Source organism: Amblyraja radiata, chromosome 7 (assembly GCF_010909765.2).
Source record: "Amblyraja radiata isolate CabotCenter1 chromosome 7, sAmbRad1.1.pri, whole genome shotgun sequence".
Lineage (NCBI taxonomy): Eukaryota > Metazoa > Chordata > Chondrichthyes > Rajiformes > Rajidae > Amblyraja > Amblyraja radiata.
In genome coordinates, this window is record NC_045962.1 from 48,697,613 (window position 1) to 48,716,355 (window position 18,743).

An 18,743-nucleotide genomic window follows, 5' to 3' on the forward strand; every position below is an offset into this window, starting at 1 on the left:
TTTCTCTTCCCTTCAGAGGACAATGGCAGCTTTATTTATTGTCGTCCCTGGTACTACTCTGATGTACACTGGTATTTAGAAGGATGAGAGGGCATCTTATTGAAACATATAAGATTATTAAGGGATTGGACACGCTAGAGGCAGGAAACATATTCATAATGACGGGGGAGTCCAGAACCAGGGGCCACAGTTTAAGAATAAGGGGAAGGCCATTTAGAACGGAGATGAGGAAAAACTTTTTCACCCAGAAAGTTGTGAATCTGTGGAATTCTCTGTCTCCAGGCAGTGGAGGCCAATTATCTGGATGCTTTCAAGAGAGAATTAGATAGAGCTCTCAAAGATAGCTGAGTCAAGGGATATGGGGAGAAGGCAGGAATGGGTACTGATTGTGGATGATCAGCCATGATCACATTGAATGGCAGTGCTGGCTTGAAGGGCCGAATGGCCTACTGCTGCACCTATTGTCTATTGAATCTTCTCCAGAATTTTTCCAAACCATCAATATTTATCCAGGAATTTGTCCCAAAATCCCCAACCATAAGTTTATAGTTTGGGAGACTGGTAGAACTCTCAATTCCATGTAGACTTACAAATGAAGTAACGACATTAGCAGCTTATTCATATACGCATCTGTCTTTAGGTAAGATCATTTATCCGCTCATTGTAATGGTAAAGTTCCTGTTTCTTTACCTCCACAGGATCGCTTTTGCATGCAGTTGATTATTTCTATGATCTGGGGCAAGTGAATAGTTTAGATCCGCCCAGTTCTAGAATGGAAGTGCCCCAGTATTCAAATCCGATGCCCTTCACTCTTCAGAATATTACGACACAGGTGCCTCAAACACCTGATTTTCATTTTTCCCTCTACGTCCTCCTATCACCTCACGAGCACAGCATTCACTTCCAGCAGTCCCCCATCACTCTCTATGAAGGAAGTCAAACATTTTACACCACCTTGCCAATTCAAGTGCGGAATGCAGCTTACACTCCACGGCCCAGCACGTCCTCTATCAGCCAACCAATTCAACCACAGACATCTACGCCATCTCAAGGCAGTGCAAATGCACATTGTGCATCCTTGCATCAAGCGCAGCAGTGCGACTGTAAGCAGAAGCAACAGTGGCAGACTCAAGAAGTTCAGGTCATGCAAGGATTTCAACCTGAAGTCATGCAAGCACTCAGCAAACAGCAGCACCACAATTCCGTTTCAACGAATCGTGATCCTGATATCAATTCTGAATCCAAGACACCAGGTTCCAATAGTAATACTGACCCAGATCTGAATTCTACTCTGTGCAATGGTAATCAAGGCAACTGTAAGCGACATTGCGTCAGTCTTAGCCTGGCTCAAAGCTCGAGTCAAGAACTTAAGTCAAGCTGTGTAAAAAGTGAGAGTGTCCATTCCATTGACCAAAATGAGGAATTTGAGAAGAGATTAATGATGCTAACGTTTGAAGATGCAGTGATGATGTTTGACTTTGAACTCTTTGACAACCCAAAGTTAACTGGTCAGATTACCGAACAGGATCAATACCTTCAAATGCAAAACAAAATGAGAAATGAAAACAATCAAAGAAACCAAAGTAAACGAATACTTGCGGGTCACCTGTCTAAGGAAAGAAAGTCTGGATCCTCGGAATTAGAAGCAGAACATTGCCCGAGCATTAGACTGACACTGACAAGGAACTCACTGTCCTCGTTTTGTGCTGAAGCTCCCTGTATCCCGCGCAGATTCACTAATGATCACTCCTTTTATGATCTGAAGCCTGAACAGGTCAACCTGCAGACTCTGCTAGAACTCGACGATGCCTCGGACGACGAAAGCTGCTGGGAGACACTAGGATGTAAAGGTGAATCAGCAGAGCTGGACAGTTCAGCCGGCGTGGAAACACTGCCAAAGGTGGACAATGTCATCAACAGGAAAAGGAAAAGGCAACTTCTGGATCTCGAATCCTAAGTGACTGAGACGGAGCAAGAATGATTTGTTGGGCTGGCGGAGCAATGCTGAACTGACATTTGAAGGCATGAGCTGTATATTATGGATGCTGAATGTAGTCCAATATGTTCCAAACTTTGAACTTATATGTGTTTAATCCCATAGTAATTGTCTGCCATGTATACAGTAATTTTAACTCGGCTGAAGACAGTGTTACACGAATGGTCAGTACTATCCAAAAGCTCTGTAGTTTTAGCAACTCATGTTGGTTGTACTGTATTCTTGGAGGTTTTACCACTTCTAAACACTACTCATCCCCATCTCCAATCTTTAAGTAATTACTGAACAATTGAAGCTTGTTTTTAAATTATTATTTTTTTCTCTTGGGCCGCAAGAGAAGCAATTCTCCATATATTAATCTGCAATTGCTGGGTATTCCAGGGGAATTAGTGCTCCAGTTCTGCACCACCTTCATTGTAGATTATCTGGGAAAGGTGAACGACTTCACAGGGGAATTGCAGTTGGATTGTTCATTACATAAGGAAGCTATAGAGATTGAACCAGTCATTGCACAAATTAGTTTCACGCTGCCAGTGCTCCCATATCACGGGGATACTGTAGGAACTGAAAAGTCATTGCCACGACATTGCACAGTATAATCTACAGGGGAATTCTATGGTCAGTATGACTCTTGGAGCACATACTCCATTTAAGACAATGTTCAATTCCCAGTGTTTAATTCCCATGCTGTACTTTTGTGTACATCACTCATCTTTCAGGACCCTGTCATCTGTGTCACACAAATTACTTTTGAAACATATTTATGGTTTGTTTGGCAGACCAACTGAGCGGTTGAGTTTTCACACAAATGAATCGTCAGTTAATTAGTTGATTCTCATGGCTAGGATGGAAATTGGGGCATAGGGTGAACTGCCAACTCCTTCCTGAAATTAGGTACAGAATTTTTTATGGTCTGCTGGGCAGGGGTGTGAGAGTTTGGTCCCATTCGGTAAGAAGAGCCTGTGACAATGCAGTACGCCAGTGGGATTGTGCTGAAGGATCAGTGGTTGAGAGCTTGGGTCAGATTTGAACCCACAACCTATTAACTGGTACCCCTGCTAACCTGATTAGTCATGGTCAAGGCACACTTCCTGGCAGCATGAGATGCAAATGTTTGAATGTCCCCCATGCTAACTCACAGCTGCATTGAGGCATCAGCCGGTCTGCAGGAGTAGAGGAAACCTGTTGAATCGGGTTTGTGGACATGAATATCCATTTTGCAGAGCTGAAGAGCTGGTAACCAATCAGATTATTCTGCTGGCAGTTGCATTGCATATTGCCAGTTTTCTGGCATTTCATTGCCATCCATCTCTCTCACCAATGCCAAAAGCCAGGGATAAATAAACATTCCTGAGCTGTAAATGATGATTTTGAGGATTACCACCTACTCCCTGAGGCCTGTATTATAATATGCGCCTTGTCATTAATTGCAGGAACTACTACAGTGGTGAGAGGGTGCTTTAAAAAAAGAGTGCCAACATGAACAAGGGTAACCGCAGCCTGATTCATTACTGAATGGTGATGTGTACGGAAGAAAAGAGATAGATGGTGAATTGAAGGGGTTGATGGAATAGACAGTGGAGTTAAAAGGGAGGAGGAAGGATGATGGGGATTGTCTGGTTTAATGTACTGCATTGCGGCTACTCTTCCCACCATCACCAAATCGCACAGCCTTACTCCACTAAATGCCCATCCCCAATACTGGCTGTTGGCTGTGTTTCTCCCAACATTCCAGCTTTAGTCAACACTAAAACAGACTTTTTGCAGCAGTTTGGACAAGTCTTGATTTTATCTCCCATCCACAAAAAAAGTAAAATTGTTCACTAAATTAAGAAAGCACAATTTGTCTTAGAGGGCTGGGTAATTTTCTCTGGAGTTGTTTGCCCCAGTGTTGAATGCCTGGAAATACTAGGCTATTCCAGAAGATGGGCAATGTCAACAGGAACAGGGAGAGGGAAAGGTTGGAGTGAGGGAGAAAGTCCCTTGAACTGAGAAGGGTTGGAAGGGGTGACATTGACCTGGAATCAGATGGGTTTGAATTCACCTGCCGACTGGGTTGGACTATTGGAAAAGTTGTGCCAAAATATTTGTTCAGATCCCAAAGGAATCTGGGGTCAGATGTGTCAGCTGGCCTTTATCCTTTTAAGCAGCACCACATCCAGCCTGTTTTATGCATGAGCATCAAACAGGCTGACAGCTTCTGGAAATGGAATCTGTCAGTTCGCTCTGCTGCTGCTTGTGGATCCCACTCTTGCAGAGATTCCCCACCATCCACCCAATAGATCCAGAGCCTGATCAGTGAATCCAAAGACTCATGGATTTCAATGGGAATTATAGGGCCACCTATTAGGAAGTGAAGGAGAAGGTAAGTTATATATATTTTTAAATGATTTATTTTAGTTTAATGTTTCAGCTTATTTTGTTTTTAACATTCAAAAATATTTTCAATTTGAATGGTTTTTAAAAATCAAAAAAATCCTTGCAGCTTTTACAGCTGGTAAAAACGAGGACACAGATTTACCAGCTGTCAGCAGTTTCAAGGGCAGGGTTTTGTTTGTACAGACCTCCAGTACCTCCACCCCCACTAGTACCACCCCCACCCCACTACTACTAAGCCCAGCCACTGGCTAGTTGACCCTCTGCAACGTACCGGCCCGGTGTGGTTCTGGAAGGGAAGTGTTACAGATTACAACTGTGAGTGTGGAAACTGTGTCATCACATGTTAGTCCTTGTTTACCAATTGTTTAGTCTAGAATTATTTCAAATTAACCAAACTGCATCATTTTAATTAAAATTGAAACCTCTGACGTGAAGAATGCCTCATATTTTCCGAGGAATTAACTTCCAAATTTAATGCTGAGCTTTGAACAGAATGACCTTCTGATCAAATGGAAAACTCTTCAAATCGCTTACTTACTGTTACAATTTGTGAAGAAATGCATGGTTTAATTTTTCCCATTCTGTATTGTTATTACATTAGCAGATTTTAAAAATAAAGGAACTGTAACAGGCATAGTTGACAATGTTTTGTGTAAATATTCCTTTTTGATGAAAGAAATGCATTGCCTGGCTTAATTGTAAATTGTTACATGCTGGAAAATTCACGGAATAAAGTTTCCAAAACTGTTACAGTTTTGGAATGGGTAATGGCATCAGATCTTCCCAGAATTATTGTCTTTAATATTGTTTGATTATTTGTTTTAATAGACAGATTATCAGTAATTATGCTGAGTGCTCAATTGGTACCTATTTTGACTAAGAAGTACTAATTGACAGTTGAAACAACAGTTGAAACAAGGAAATGCATTGCTGGTTTACACAAAAAGACACAAAGTGCTGGAGTAACTCAGCAGGTCAGTCAGCGTCTCTGGACAAAATGGATAGGTGACGTTTCGAATCGAAAGCCTTCTTCACACTTCTTGTGTACTGCGAAACTTCCAGTTTAATTCAATGCAATCACATTTATTACTTTTATTCATGATTGTTTTGAGGATGAACTTTATGGAAGTGGTTCCACTCTCTATGTCTGTTTGACATTTGTGCTCCGATTAATGACTGTATAGGGCCCTTTTTAATACATGATGGAAATGAAGAAAGGCCTGCATTTATAGTCGCAGAATCCTAGAGAGATATAGCATAGGAGCAGATGCTGCAACTCGCTGAGTCTACACTGACCATCAACTACCTGTTTTTACACTATCTTCACCCGAACCCATATTACATTACGTATTACCCAGAGTACATTCACTGTCCTAACTACTTACAGTGCTGCCTCCAAGTATTGACCAATGTGGAGGAACATTGATTCATTGGCTGAGAGAAGATGGTGGGTTATAGCCAAGAGGAGGTTTCCCGGCCCGAGTTTGATTTCTTGAGACTTCATGGAATCAGGTGAAATGGAATCAAGGTTGCGGACACCAAGGGCTACTCCTTTCAGCCTGGACACCACTGTAACAACACCTCTGGCCTGCCTGTTCTGTTGATAGGAAAGACGTACCCATGGACTGTGATGGCGGCATCTGCACACCATCTGTGAGTGACTATATCAGTCTTGCTCAGCGTAATTTATAGATCTGTAATTTATAATTTATAAATCAGCCCTCTGAATTTGTGAAGACTTTGAACTGGGTTGGCAATGACATTGGCATGTATGAATATGGTGCCTAGTTTTATCCCAGGTGGTCCATGCAGTTTCCTTATCCCTCCTCTCTCTGAATCTTGCTCTTATGGTACAATGTAATGGATTTCTAGGACACTCAAGAGTCAAATACAAGGCTCTGAGATAATCAACAAGGCATTCTTCAGTCCAACTTGCCCAAACATGGGCACACATGCCCAACGTGTCCCATCTACACAAATTCCACCTACTAGCATTTGGCCCATATCCCTCTAAACCTGCCCTATCCATGTACCAGTGTCCTATCCATGTACCTGTCTAAATGTTTCTTAAATGTTGCAATAGTATCTGCCTCAACATACACCTACCGTCCTTTGTGTGAAAAAGTTAGCCCACAGGTTCTTATTAAATCTTTCCCACCTCACCTTAAACCTATGTCCTCTGGTTCTCAATTCCACTACTGTGGGGAAGAGACTTTGTGCATCTACCTGATCTATTCCTCTCATTATTTTATGCACCTCTTTTAGATCACCCCTCATCCTCCTGCACTCCAAGGAATAGCTTGCTCAACCTTTCCCCATAGCTCAGGCCCTCGAGTTCTGGCAACATCCTCGACAATCTTCTCTGCACCCTTTCCAGGTTTATAAACATCTTTCCTATAACATGATGCTCAAAACTGAACACAATACTCTAAATGCGCTGCACCAATCACCATACAACTGCTACATGACATCCTTTCTATACTCAATGCTCTGACTGATGAAGGCCAATGTGCCAAAAGCATTTTTGACCACCCTAACTACCTGTAACGCCACTTTCAAGGAACTATGTACCTGTACTCCTAGATCTCTCTGCTCTACCACATTCCCCAGCTCGACCATTCACTGTGTATGTTCTGCCCATGTTAGTGCTCCAAAAATGCAACACCTCACATTTCTCTGTATTAAATTTCATCAACCATTCCTCAGCCTACCTGCCCAACCGATCAAGATCCTGCTGCAATTTTTGACAACCATCTTCACTATCTACAATACCACCCACTTTTGTGTCATCTGCAAACTTGCTAACCATGCCATTCGTTCTCATCCAAATCATTGATATAGATGACAAACAACAATATGCCCAGCACAGAACCGACCCCTGAGGCACACCACTGGTCACAGGCTAGTCTGAAAAGCAACCTTCCAGCATCACCCTCTGCTTCATTCCATTAAGCAAATTTTCTATCCATTCAACTTTCTCTCCTTGAATCCCTAGGGATCTAACCTTCCAGAGCAGCCGACCATGCAGAGCCTTGTGCAATGCCTTACTAAAATCCATGTATACAACGTCTATAGCTCAACCTTCATCGACTTTTTTGGTCATATCAATTAGATGTGTGACACGACCTCCCTTGTACAAAACCATGTTCAAAATCTTAATCAGCCCTTGTCCATCTAAGTCCATGTATATCCTACCCCTCAGAAAGTTTAAGAAGAAACTGCAGATGCTGGAAAAATTGAAGGTAGACACAAATGCTGGAGAAACTCAGTGGGTGAGGCAGCATCTATGGAGCGAAGAAATAGGTGACGTTTCGGGTCGAGACTCTTCTTCGTGTCTCGACCCGAAACGTCACCTATTCCTTCGCTCCGCTGAGTTTCTCTAGCATTTTTATCTACCCCTCAGAATACTCTCTTGTAACTTTCTGACCACAGATGTTAAGCTCATTAGCCTGTAATTTCCAGCCTTTTCCCTGCAGTCCTTGAATAAAGGCACAACATTTGCCCTCCTCCAGTCTTCCAGCACCTCGCCTGTATTTAACGATGACTTAAGGGCCTGTCCCACGAGCATGCGACTGCATGCGGCAAGCGCGACCAAACCGGAAGCGGGGGCTGCGCGGAGGTCGAGTGATCCCCGTACAGGGCCTGTACCACCAGCATGCACCTGCATGCGGCGAGCACGACCAAACTGGAAGCGGGGGCTGCGCGGAGATCGAGTGATCCCGTACAAGTTGACGTGAAGTTCGAGCGAAGTCCGCGGGAAGTTCGCGCATGACGTGCGGCGTCAAGACGCTGCTTATGGCGTCGGAATTTTTGGACAGTGTCAGTTTTTCGGAGCCCCGCGTGATGTCGGGACCAGCTCCGCACAACTCCATACGATCATCCGGCGATCGAAGTGGGACCGGCCCCGCGAGGCCGTACGGCTCAAGCGACCACGTTAGGTTGTGCTTGCCGCATGCAGTCGCATGCTCGTGGGACAGACCCTTTACAGTATAGATCTCAGTGAGGGCTCCTGCAATTTCCTCTGTAGCTTCCCACATTGTCCTCGGATATATCTGATCAGGCCAGGGAGGTTTGTTTATCTTCATACACGTTAGGACCTTAAGCACATCTTGCTGCAATTTTACAGGCATATTGGATGCAACAAAAAAAATCCAGCAAATTATTAGGTTATTCTAGGTTAATTAGACAATGGTAGTTTAAAAAACAAAGTATGTAGAGCAACTGTCGTAATTCAAAGTCTGCAGTGGCTCAGTGCTGAGGTAGGGTTGTGGTTAGGATTGTGCAGGATGGTTCAAAGTCTGGTGGTTGAGGGAAGGAAGCTGTTTGTGAATTTGGAAATAACGGTTCTCAGATTCCAATAGCTTCTTCCCCAATGGTAGCAGTACGAAGGGAGTGTGGACAGGGTATTTTGGTTGTCTTCCTGAGGTAGCATTTCCTGTAGATCCCTTCAATGTTGATGATGCTCGTATCCAGGATACACTGGGCAGCCTCCTCCATTCTTGAATATTCAGCGTTATGAACCAGGATGTGAAACAACCAGTCGTATGTTCTTCGCTATACACTCGTAGAAAATTGATAGAGCGTTTGACAAGAGGAAGTGAGCTTTTTGTGATTGTATCACGGGCTCGGGGTTGATCATTATAGATGTTATGCCCAGGAAACTGAAGCTGTTGACTCTCCCACAGCTCTACTGTCGATGAAGACAGATGATGCATGATCTCTCAGCTTTCCCTTCCTGGTCAAAAATCAGTTCCTCAGCTTGCTAATGTTGAGAGTAAGATTTTTGTTCTGGCCGCATTCAATCAGATTATTGATCTCCCTCCTGTACTCCGACATGTTGTTCAAGTATGAATTTCATTGTTTTATCTGGGACATATGGTAATAAAACACCCTTGATCTCACCCTGACACAAAGACGATGGTATAATCTGCAAAGTTAAAGGTGGTGTTGGAGCTGTGGCTGGATACACAGACATGGGTGTAGAGAGAGTAGAGTGAGGCACTGAGCACATTGCCCTGAAGTGCCCCTGTGCTGATGGTCAGCAAGGAGGTGTTGTTGCCAAGTCATGCTGATTGAGGTCTGCTGATGAGGATGCAGTTATGTCCGGAGGAGCAGCGACCCAATTGCCTCTGTTTATTAAAACCTAATGTAGGTTTTAATAAACAGAGGCAATTGCAACAAGAGCTGATATAAAACCTCTAAATATTTTGTAAAAGGAGATTAGCACATAAATGTCAGGTGGAGAAGGAGGAGCGAGTCCATAAAAGCACTCCCACAATTTTAACACTTGGAGATATAATAACTCAGTGATTCTTCCTCCTCTCCTTTTCTACTTTCTCACAATAATTGGATATCCATCAATGTCCTACTTGTACATGTTGGTTGGGAATATTCAGCGTTTTTGTCCACTCAATTCCCATTTACAATTATGAAATGTGCTGACTCATCATTGCTGTCCGATCTACATCAGCAAACGCAAAGAATGTCCTCTCTGGAGTGAGCGACCGACTCATTTTCCAGCAGTATGTAACCAGTATTGAAACGCCACTCTCAGCAGAAAGGTGACATAGAACCGGTTTCATAGGAGTGGTTACTGGACAGAAATTGACATCCACTCACGTAATGAAATGTAACGCCAAGTTACCAAGAGCTTAATCAAAAGGTTTGCTTTCTAAGGATGGAAAGAGGAGGATAACACGGAAGGGTTTATTGGCAGAATTCCAACTCAGGACCCAGGAGACTGAGATCATGTATGCCAACGGCAAAGCAGAAATATACGATGAATACAAGGCCAGATCACTCTTCCCACATTCCAAACTCCTCGTTTAGTAAGTTAATTGGTTTGTTTGTGTAAATTGACTGGGTGAGTGGTGGAATCTAGGAGTGGTCATTAGAATATCATTTCATTTCAGTTTCAGTTTAGTTTATTGTCATGTGTACCGAGGTACAGTGAAAAGCTTTTGTTGCATGTTAACCAGTCAGCAGAAAGACAATACATGATTACAATCCATCCATTTACAGTGTATAGATAATATGATAAATGAATAACGTTTAATGCAAGGTAAAGCCATCAAGGATAGTCCCAAGGTCACCAAAGAGGTAGATAGTAGTTCAGCTCTGCTCTCTGGTTGTGATAGAATGATTCAGTTGCCTGACAACAGCTGGGAAGAAACTGTTCCTGAATCTGGTAGTGTGCGTTTTCACCTCCAGACCAGGCCTTCCACCGACACTCCTCGACCCAAACACCTGCAGCACTGAGGTCCTGCTGGATTGCGCTGCTTACATGACCACCACGAGGCCAAGACTTGGGACACCATCACTGCCAGGTGAAGCAGCACCAACGTACACTGCCTCCCCAACCTTCACCACCTCCCCGGTCGCTCACTGGCCGGGCCACTGGAGCTTCTACCACTGACAACCCCACATTTTTTTTTTAAGAGTCTGAAGAAGGGTCCCGACCAGAAACATCACACATCTTTTTTCTCCAGAAATGCTGCCTGACCCACTGAGTCACTCCAGCACTTTGTGTCTATCTTTGGTTTCCTGTTGACTGATTCATCCCACTTCCCTGTCCTTTCCCAAAATATCCTCTTTACAAGTAACTATTGGTTCCCTTTTTAATCTTGCACAGAGATCTGCTCTTTCTGTCCTTTCAGTGGGAAGCACATACCAGATCATATTTTAAAATAAAAATAAGTGCAGAGTTCAAACTTTCTATATTAAGGAGAATGGAAACCCCCTGAACCAAACTTTAACTGATAAAGTATTGGACGGGAGCCAGCAGTGGTTGCAGCACCAGTTATACCTGTCGACCACGTTGTGCTGTTACTTCCTTGAACTGCACAAAAGTTCTATTTAAATCCGAAGCTAGACACAAAATGTTGGAGTAACTCAGTGTGGCAGGCAGAAGGAGTGGGTGATGTTTCTTCAGTCTGAAGAATGGTCTCGACCCGAGACCTCATCCATTCCTTCTCTCCATGCCTGTCCCGCTGAAACGTCACCCACTGCTTCTGCCTGCCACATTGATTTACTCCAGCATTTTGTGTCCATCTTCGATTTAAACCAACATCTGCAGTTCCTTCCTACACATTAATTTCAAAGCTAATCTTCTCAGACCTGCGGAGTTGTGGCGAATGTACAGATGGAACAAACTCATTCCAATTCTAAATCCTTTGAAAAATGAAAACTTTAAAAAAAGGTTGAAATTAAATCTAATCAGAAATTCTCTATCAGCAACCTTCAAAGCTTTCATTCGCAACTGTGAGAACCAAATACTATCGTGTGTACGAAGGAACTGCAGATGCTGGTTTAAACCAAAGATAGACATGGAATGGGTGACATTTCGGGTCAAGACCCTTCTTCAGACTGAAGAAACGTCACCCATTCCTTCTCTCCAGAGATGCTGCCTGTCCTGCTGAGTTACTCAAGCATTTTGTGTCTATCTACAGTACACTATCCATGTACTTCATGCTTTCAGAGAGATAATAAAGAAAAACATTTAACAGGAGATTTGTAATATCTTCATCACAGCCTTGGGTTGAAACATTGTAGTCAGCTGATCAGCATGTTGATTTATTCTATGTTGTACCTTTATTACAGGAGTGTGGGGCCTCAGTAAAGTCTTCAGAACCTTGCTCTCTGTCACCCTCACCTTCATCTTCATCTTCTCTTTCACTCTACGGAGGGTAATGGGGACAACACCTTGGGTAGGTCCCAACCATAATCTGTCCATTTCCCTCCACAGCTGCTGCCTGACCTGCCGACTTCCTACAGCACTTTGTATTTTGCTTAAGATTCCAGCATCTGCAGTCTTTTTCAGTTTCCCTTTCCTTCCCCTGCTCCATCTCTGCTTTGCTCTTTACCAACCTGCCTTTCACTCAAGTTTCCCTTCTCTTTTATCTCACTTTCAGCCCTTCCTCCCCTCCACTTGCCAACCTCATCCTTCCCATTCTTTTTCCTTCACCCCTTCCTCCTTTCCCTTTTCTTCATTCTTCCAGGCTTTCAATTTTTCCCTATCCCGTTTCCCCCCCCCCCCCCTCCCCTCAATCAGTAACCTGATGAACGACAGGAAGAACTCCTAGGACTGTTCTCCTTCTTGTCTTCTTATGTTCATCTTGTTCAATCCTGACTTCCAGCACAGTTTGCGTGGAGTTTGTATGTTCTCCCTGTGACCGCATGGATTTCCTCTGGGAGCTCTGGTTTCATCCCCCATCCAAGTGACATGCAAGTTGATGGGCTAATTGGCCGCTGTAAATTGCTCCGAGTATTTAGGCGAGTGGTAGAATATGGGAGAGTTCATAGGAATGTGGGGACAATGAAATGGGATTGGTGTAGTTGGGTTGTTAATGGTCGATGTGGACTCGGTCGGTCAAAGGGGCTGTTTCTGTGCTGTACAAAATGATGAATGGTGTTCGTTATTGTCAATTGTCCACTATAACCGAGTAAAGGATAATCATTGTATAAGTAGCAGAAACAAAGACCTGCAGATGCTGGTTAATACACAAAAGGACACAAAATGCTGGAGTAATTCAGCAGGTCAGCCAGTATCTTTGGAAAACATGGATAGGTGATGTTTCGGGTCCAAACCTTCTTCAGACACTTGGTCTGGATCTGGGCCTGGAATCCAGATGAGTTGACAGCTCCAGCCCACTGATGGCAGGGGAGAGGCGAGGATCAGCGGAGTGCAGATAAGGCTCAGTGATGGTGGTGGCATTGGCGGCAGCAGGCGCGGCCTGAAAGTAGCTGTGTGGGCCGGCAGTGGCAGCAGTGTGTCTTGCCTGGAAGCAGCCAGGAGGTGATGCGGCGCAGGTGTGGCATCATCAGCCCAGCCAGGAAGCAGCTGGGGAGACAGTGCGCACCAGTGTTGGTGTTGACAATTCAACCTGGAAGCGGCTGACAAGACGGTGCGGGCCAAGGTTGGTGTTGGCATCCCAGCCTGGCATTGAAGGTTGGCAGATCCGTCCGCTATAACCAAAATCCATTGTAAAGAAGTTTGTAAAAATGAGGGTTTACTGTACTCCTCTCTGCCCTTCCCTTCTGCATACCAATGCGGTCACTTTCAGTGTTAAATGCATATGCTGACAGATTGCAATGCTGCCTTACTTCAACTCCTGTGCTTGAACAATAGAACATCATGTTAAAATGCATTGCCTTCTAAAATGGTGCAGATCAAACTAATGGGCGAAACAATGAAATAATTGGTAAATTTAGATCTTATTTAGATCTTAATTAAAATTAATTAATCAGTACAGATCCAATACATGTCTGACCACGGAATGCAAGTTTCAACCTGCATTCCTTTCACAAGGCTTGTATCAAAGATCTTATAGCTCCGCTATAAGATCTTTGGCTTGTATGAGGTGTTAGTGGGATCACATGCCAGTCTGGGTAAGGAAGGGAGCTCTGAAGTGTTGCATGGATATACAAATATCCCTCAGCCAAATGTCAAGCTGAAGTACAGAACCAAAGATCACGGCTGGCACACGCCTGCAAAGACACAGAAGTACTCAATCCTTCTTCCACTAAAACTTGACTTCTGGAGCTAAACAGAACTGGGGCAAAGAAATACTGTGACACTAATCAGGAAGTACAAGTGCTTGCCTGCTTTAGACCAGTTGGCAAATTGAGCCCTCGCTACCAGTAGCACAGGTTTATGTAAGTTTTGAAATTGGTGACAACATTTTAATTGATGATAAATCTGGAGTTTGATTGGGGCAGCCACGCAATGACAATGTTGTGCTTCTGGTGGATTTATTACAGACTTCAGGATATGGGGTGTCAAATGCAAGCAGGCCTGGCACAAAGAGCTGCCTTTGAATTCACGTTCAGAGCATAACATTTCCCTGATTCTACCATTACGATCAAACTTAGAGGATCAATCCTGGTTCATTGGGAACATCAGCAGGCATAGCTAAAAGTGATTTGTCAACCTGGGAAAGTTGTTCATTAAACAGCAAAACACAGACACAGCGGAAGAAGCGAAATTATCTCACAACCAGTAGGACAGACCGAAGCTCAGCCCATCTCGTCCTGAATGATGGTTGATGAGTAAACCAGGAGGAGAAGAATCCAAGAACAGCCCAATTCTCAATGGTGCTGGTGCCCAACATATGCTCAGTCTGATGCCTCACAGCACCAGAGACTGGAGTTCGATCCCTATCTTGGGTGGAATTAGCACATCCTCCCACAGATGCTCCAGTTTCCTCCAATATCCTAAAGACATGCGGGTTGGTAGGTTAATTGGTTGCTGTAAATTGCTTCGAGTGTGCAGGTGAGTGGTACAATCTGGGGGATATTGATTGGAGTGTGGGGAAAATAAAATGGGATTGGTGTAGGACCAGTGAAATTGGGTGAAGCAGGACATCATGGCCGAAGGGCCTGTGTCTGTGCTGTATTACTGTATCACCCTGTGACTCCACTGATTGACATTCACAATCCTGTTCGGTTCTGAGTAAATGTTCCTTCTGGTTTTGAACTCAAAAACAGCTTCATCCCCACATCAGAGTAGCGAGGCTCCAGCCATTTCAAATTACTCTGGATACAGCAAAGTGACCAGAAACATCCTGGCTGCAGTGATGAAGACTGTGCATCTGTCCGACATGTTCCAGCAAATTCACACCACTGCCATCTAGTGACAATGTGGAAAATTGCCCAGGTATATCAACCCATTATAAGCGAGTTTAATTAAAGGAGGCTAATTTTTGTTCAATATGTCCACTATCAATCATCAGCATTGATGGGAGGTGTTATCAACAATGCCTAAAGCAGCATTTATTCACCAACAGTATATACCCCAATGCTCAGTTTGATTATATGGCAACCACTCTGATCAATTGACAATCATCTTTTCAATTCAACACCGTCTCAAGATGGCGTCGCGTGCACAACGTGAGGCTCTGCGTCTCCATAGTTTTTGTAAGTTAGTTTTCTTTTTGTTAATAATTACCTTAGTTTTTGCTGGGAGCACTCGAGCGAAGACTCTGTACGGCCGTCAGGAGCTACTGGAGCTCGGTCGTCTCTGCGCAACGAGTCCCAGAAGCGACTTCCAACTGCCGCCGGAGATCGCCAGGACACCGCGGTCTAGCGGGCCAGCTCCCCGACAGGAAGTGCCCGGAGGCGGCGCAGGGACCGCAAACAAAGACGTGGGAAGCGGGGAGGCTATCGAGCTAGGCTAAAATCAAACCCGCACCAGCCAGCTCTGCCAAGCATTTTCCTCGCAAATGTTCGGTCCCTGGTGAGTAAAATCGACGAACTACGGCTGTGGATCACCACACACAGACGGATCGCTGACTGCAACGCCATGGTCTTTACCGAAACATGGCTCAACGATAACATCCCGGACAACGCCATCGAGCTGGATGGGCGCACTGTCTTCAGGGCCGACAGAACAGCGGAGGACTCCGGTAAGACCAAGGGCGGCGGACTGTGTATCTATGTGAACAACTCATGGTGTACGGACGTTGTTAGGATTGGTAGTCACTGCTCTGCTGACCTGGAATACCTGATGATAAAGTGCAGGCCCTTCTATCTGCCCAGGGAATTTACATCGATTGTTATCACTGCAGTCTATGTCCCCCCGGACGCTAATGCCCAGGCTAGCAATGGAAGAGCTGCAAGCTGCTATCAGCAAACAACTAACTGCTCACCCAGAGGGGGCATTTATTGTTGCGGGTGATTTTAACCACTCCAACCTTAAAACTGTACTCCCCAGCAGCATGTTCCATCAGCATGTTTCCTGCCCAACCAGAGGAGACAATATTCTGGACTTAGTATATACTAATATCACTGAAGCCTACAAAGCCCTCCCCCTCCCCCACCTGGGTCAGTCTGACCACCTCTCTCTGTTCCTGCTCCCCAAATACACACCTCTGATCAGACGTGTGAAACCAACCGTGAGGACATTGAAGGTTTGGCCTGAGGGGGCTGTCTCTGTATTACAGGAACAGTTTCAGCAAACAGACTGGAGTCTGTTCGCCACCCAGGCCACCTTTAACTCCCAAGTGGACATTAACTCATACAACCGTTTTGGACTATATAAAATTCTGCACTGACAACATCACTACCCACAAACAGATAAAGACCTTCCCTAACCAGAAGCCGTGGATGAGCAGGGAGGTCAGACTCCTACTGAAGGCTCACGATGCAGCTTTTAAATCTGGCGACGCTGAGGGATACAGCTCATCCAGGGCCAATCTGAAAAAGGGAATTAGGAACGCTAAACTCAATCACAAACAGCAGATCGAGGAGCATTTCCAAAACAACTCCGACCCCAGGCGCATGTGGCAAGGAATCAAATCCATTGCCGATTACCATAAAGTTAACACTTCCCCCCCAGACAACGCCTCCCTTCCTGACGAGCTAAACCACTTCTATGCTCGTTTTGACTGGGACAACAAAACTCCAACCATCAAAGCTGCCCCACCCCCGAACGAGCAACCCCTCAGTCTCTCCACCTCTGCTGTACAAGGTGCACTGAGCAAGGTGAATGAGCACAAAGCTGCCGGCCCCGATGGCATCCCCAGGCGTGTGCTCAGGGCATGTGCTGGACAACTATCCCTGGTCTTCACTGACATTTTCAATCTGTCACTGGCCCAGGGTGTCGTCCCCACTTGCCTCAAGACCTCACCCATTGTGCCAGTGCCCAAACAGTCAGCTTCAGGGAGTCTCAACGACTTCTGCCCAGTGGCACTCACCCCTGTCATCGCAAAGTGCTTTGAGCGGCTGATCTTGGCTCACCTCAAAGCCAGCCTCCCACCCACACTGGACCCCCATCAGTTCGCCTACCGGACCAACAGGTCTACAGAGGACGCCATATCTGCGGCCCTACACTCTGCCCTGACCCACCTGGACAGCAATAACACCTACATCAGGTTGCTGTTCATTGATTTCAGCTCCGCCTTTAACACTGTCATCCCCGCTAGCTTGATCACCAAACTCAGCGGACTTGGCATCTCCACCTCCCTCTGCAACTGGACACTGGATTTCCTCACCAACAGACCACAGTCTGTTAGGGTCAACAACCTCACCTCCTCCACTATAACACTGAACACCGGCGTGCCACAGGGCTGTGTGCTCAGCCCTCTCCTCTACTCTCTCTTCACCCATGACTGCATCCCTAAGAATGGCTCCAACGCCATCATTAAATTTGCTGACGACACTACGGTGGTAGGGCTGATCAGTGACAATGACGAGTCAGCCTACAGGGAGGAGGTCCAGCACCTGGCAGCCTGGTGTGCCAACAATAACCTCGTCCTCAACTCCAAGAAGACGAAGGAAATTATTGTTGACTTCAGGAAAAACAGAGGTGGCAGACATACCCCCATCCATATAAATGGGACTGAGGTGGAGCGCATCTCCAACTACAAATTCCTAGGGGTACACATCTCGGAGGATCTGTCCTGGTCCCTCAATACCACCAAACTGATCAAAAATGCGCAGCAGCGCCTTTACTTCCTGAGGAGGCTCAAGAAAGCTCACCTGTCCCCCCAGATCCTGACCATCGAAAGCATCCTGACCACCTGCTTCACGGTATGGTACAGCAGTTGCACCGCAGCGGATAGGAAGGCACTACAACGGGTGGTGAAAACCGCTCAGCACATCATCGATGCCCCGCTCCCTGCCATGGATGCCCTCCACCGAAAACGGTGTCTGAGATGGGCCAGGAAGATCATCAAGGACCCCTCCCACCCTAACCATGGACTGTTTACCCTCCTCCCATCAGGGAGGCGGTACAGGAACCTCAGGTCTCGAACTAGCAGGATGAGGAACAGCTTTTTCAACAACACACTTACATTGCTGAACTCGGAGTCCCGTCGCTAGATATCTTTGGTCTCTCCATCCACATTGTTAACCAGTACTCTTCTTACTCTAATGTATGCTTGTTCTGTATTTTTTTTTTTTTAATTCCTATCTTGCACTATGACTATGACCAGATGCTAAACTGCATTTCGTTGTACCTATACTTGTATCTGTGCAATGACAATAAAGTTGAGTTGAATTGAATTGAATTGAATTGAATTGAATTGAATCATGCCAGCCATAGGACATTTCCTTCAGTGCATTATCTCCACTCACCTATCTTTAGCTGCTCTATCAGAATTTTCCTTCTACACAAGTTCAGAAGTGGGGATGTTTTCTAATGACTGCATAAAGTTCAGTTACAATCACAACACCTCAGCAAATGAAGCAGCTCACACTTGCATGGAGTAAGATCTGGACAACTTTCAGACATAGGCTAACCAGTGCAATTAACATTCTCATCACAGGAGTGCAGAGCAACAACCATCTTGTTTAACCATCCATCCTTGGCATTAAGTCATCGAGTTCTCCCCTGTTGACATCCTGTGGGGTCACCTGTGAACAAGCTCAA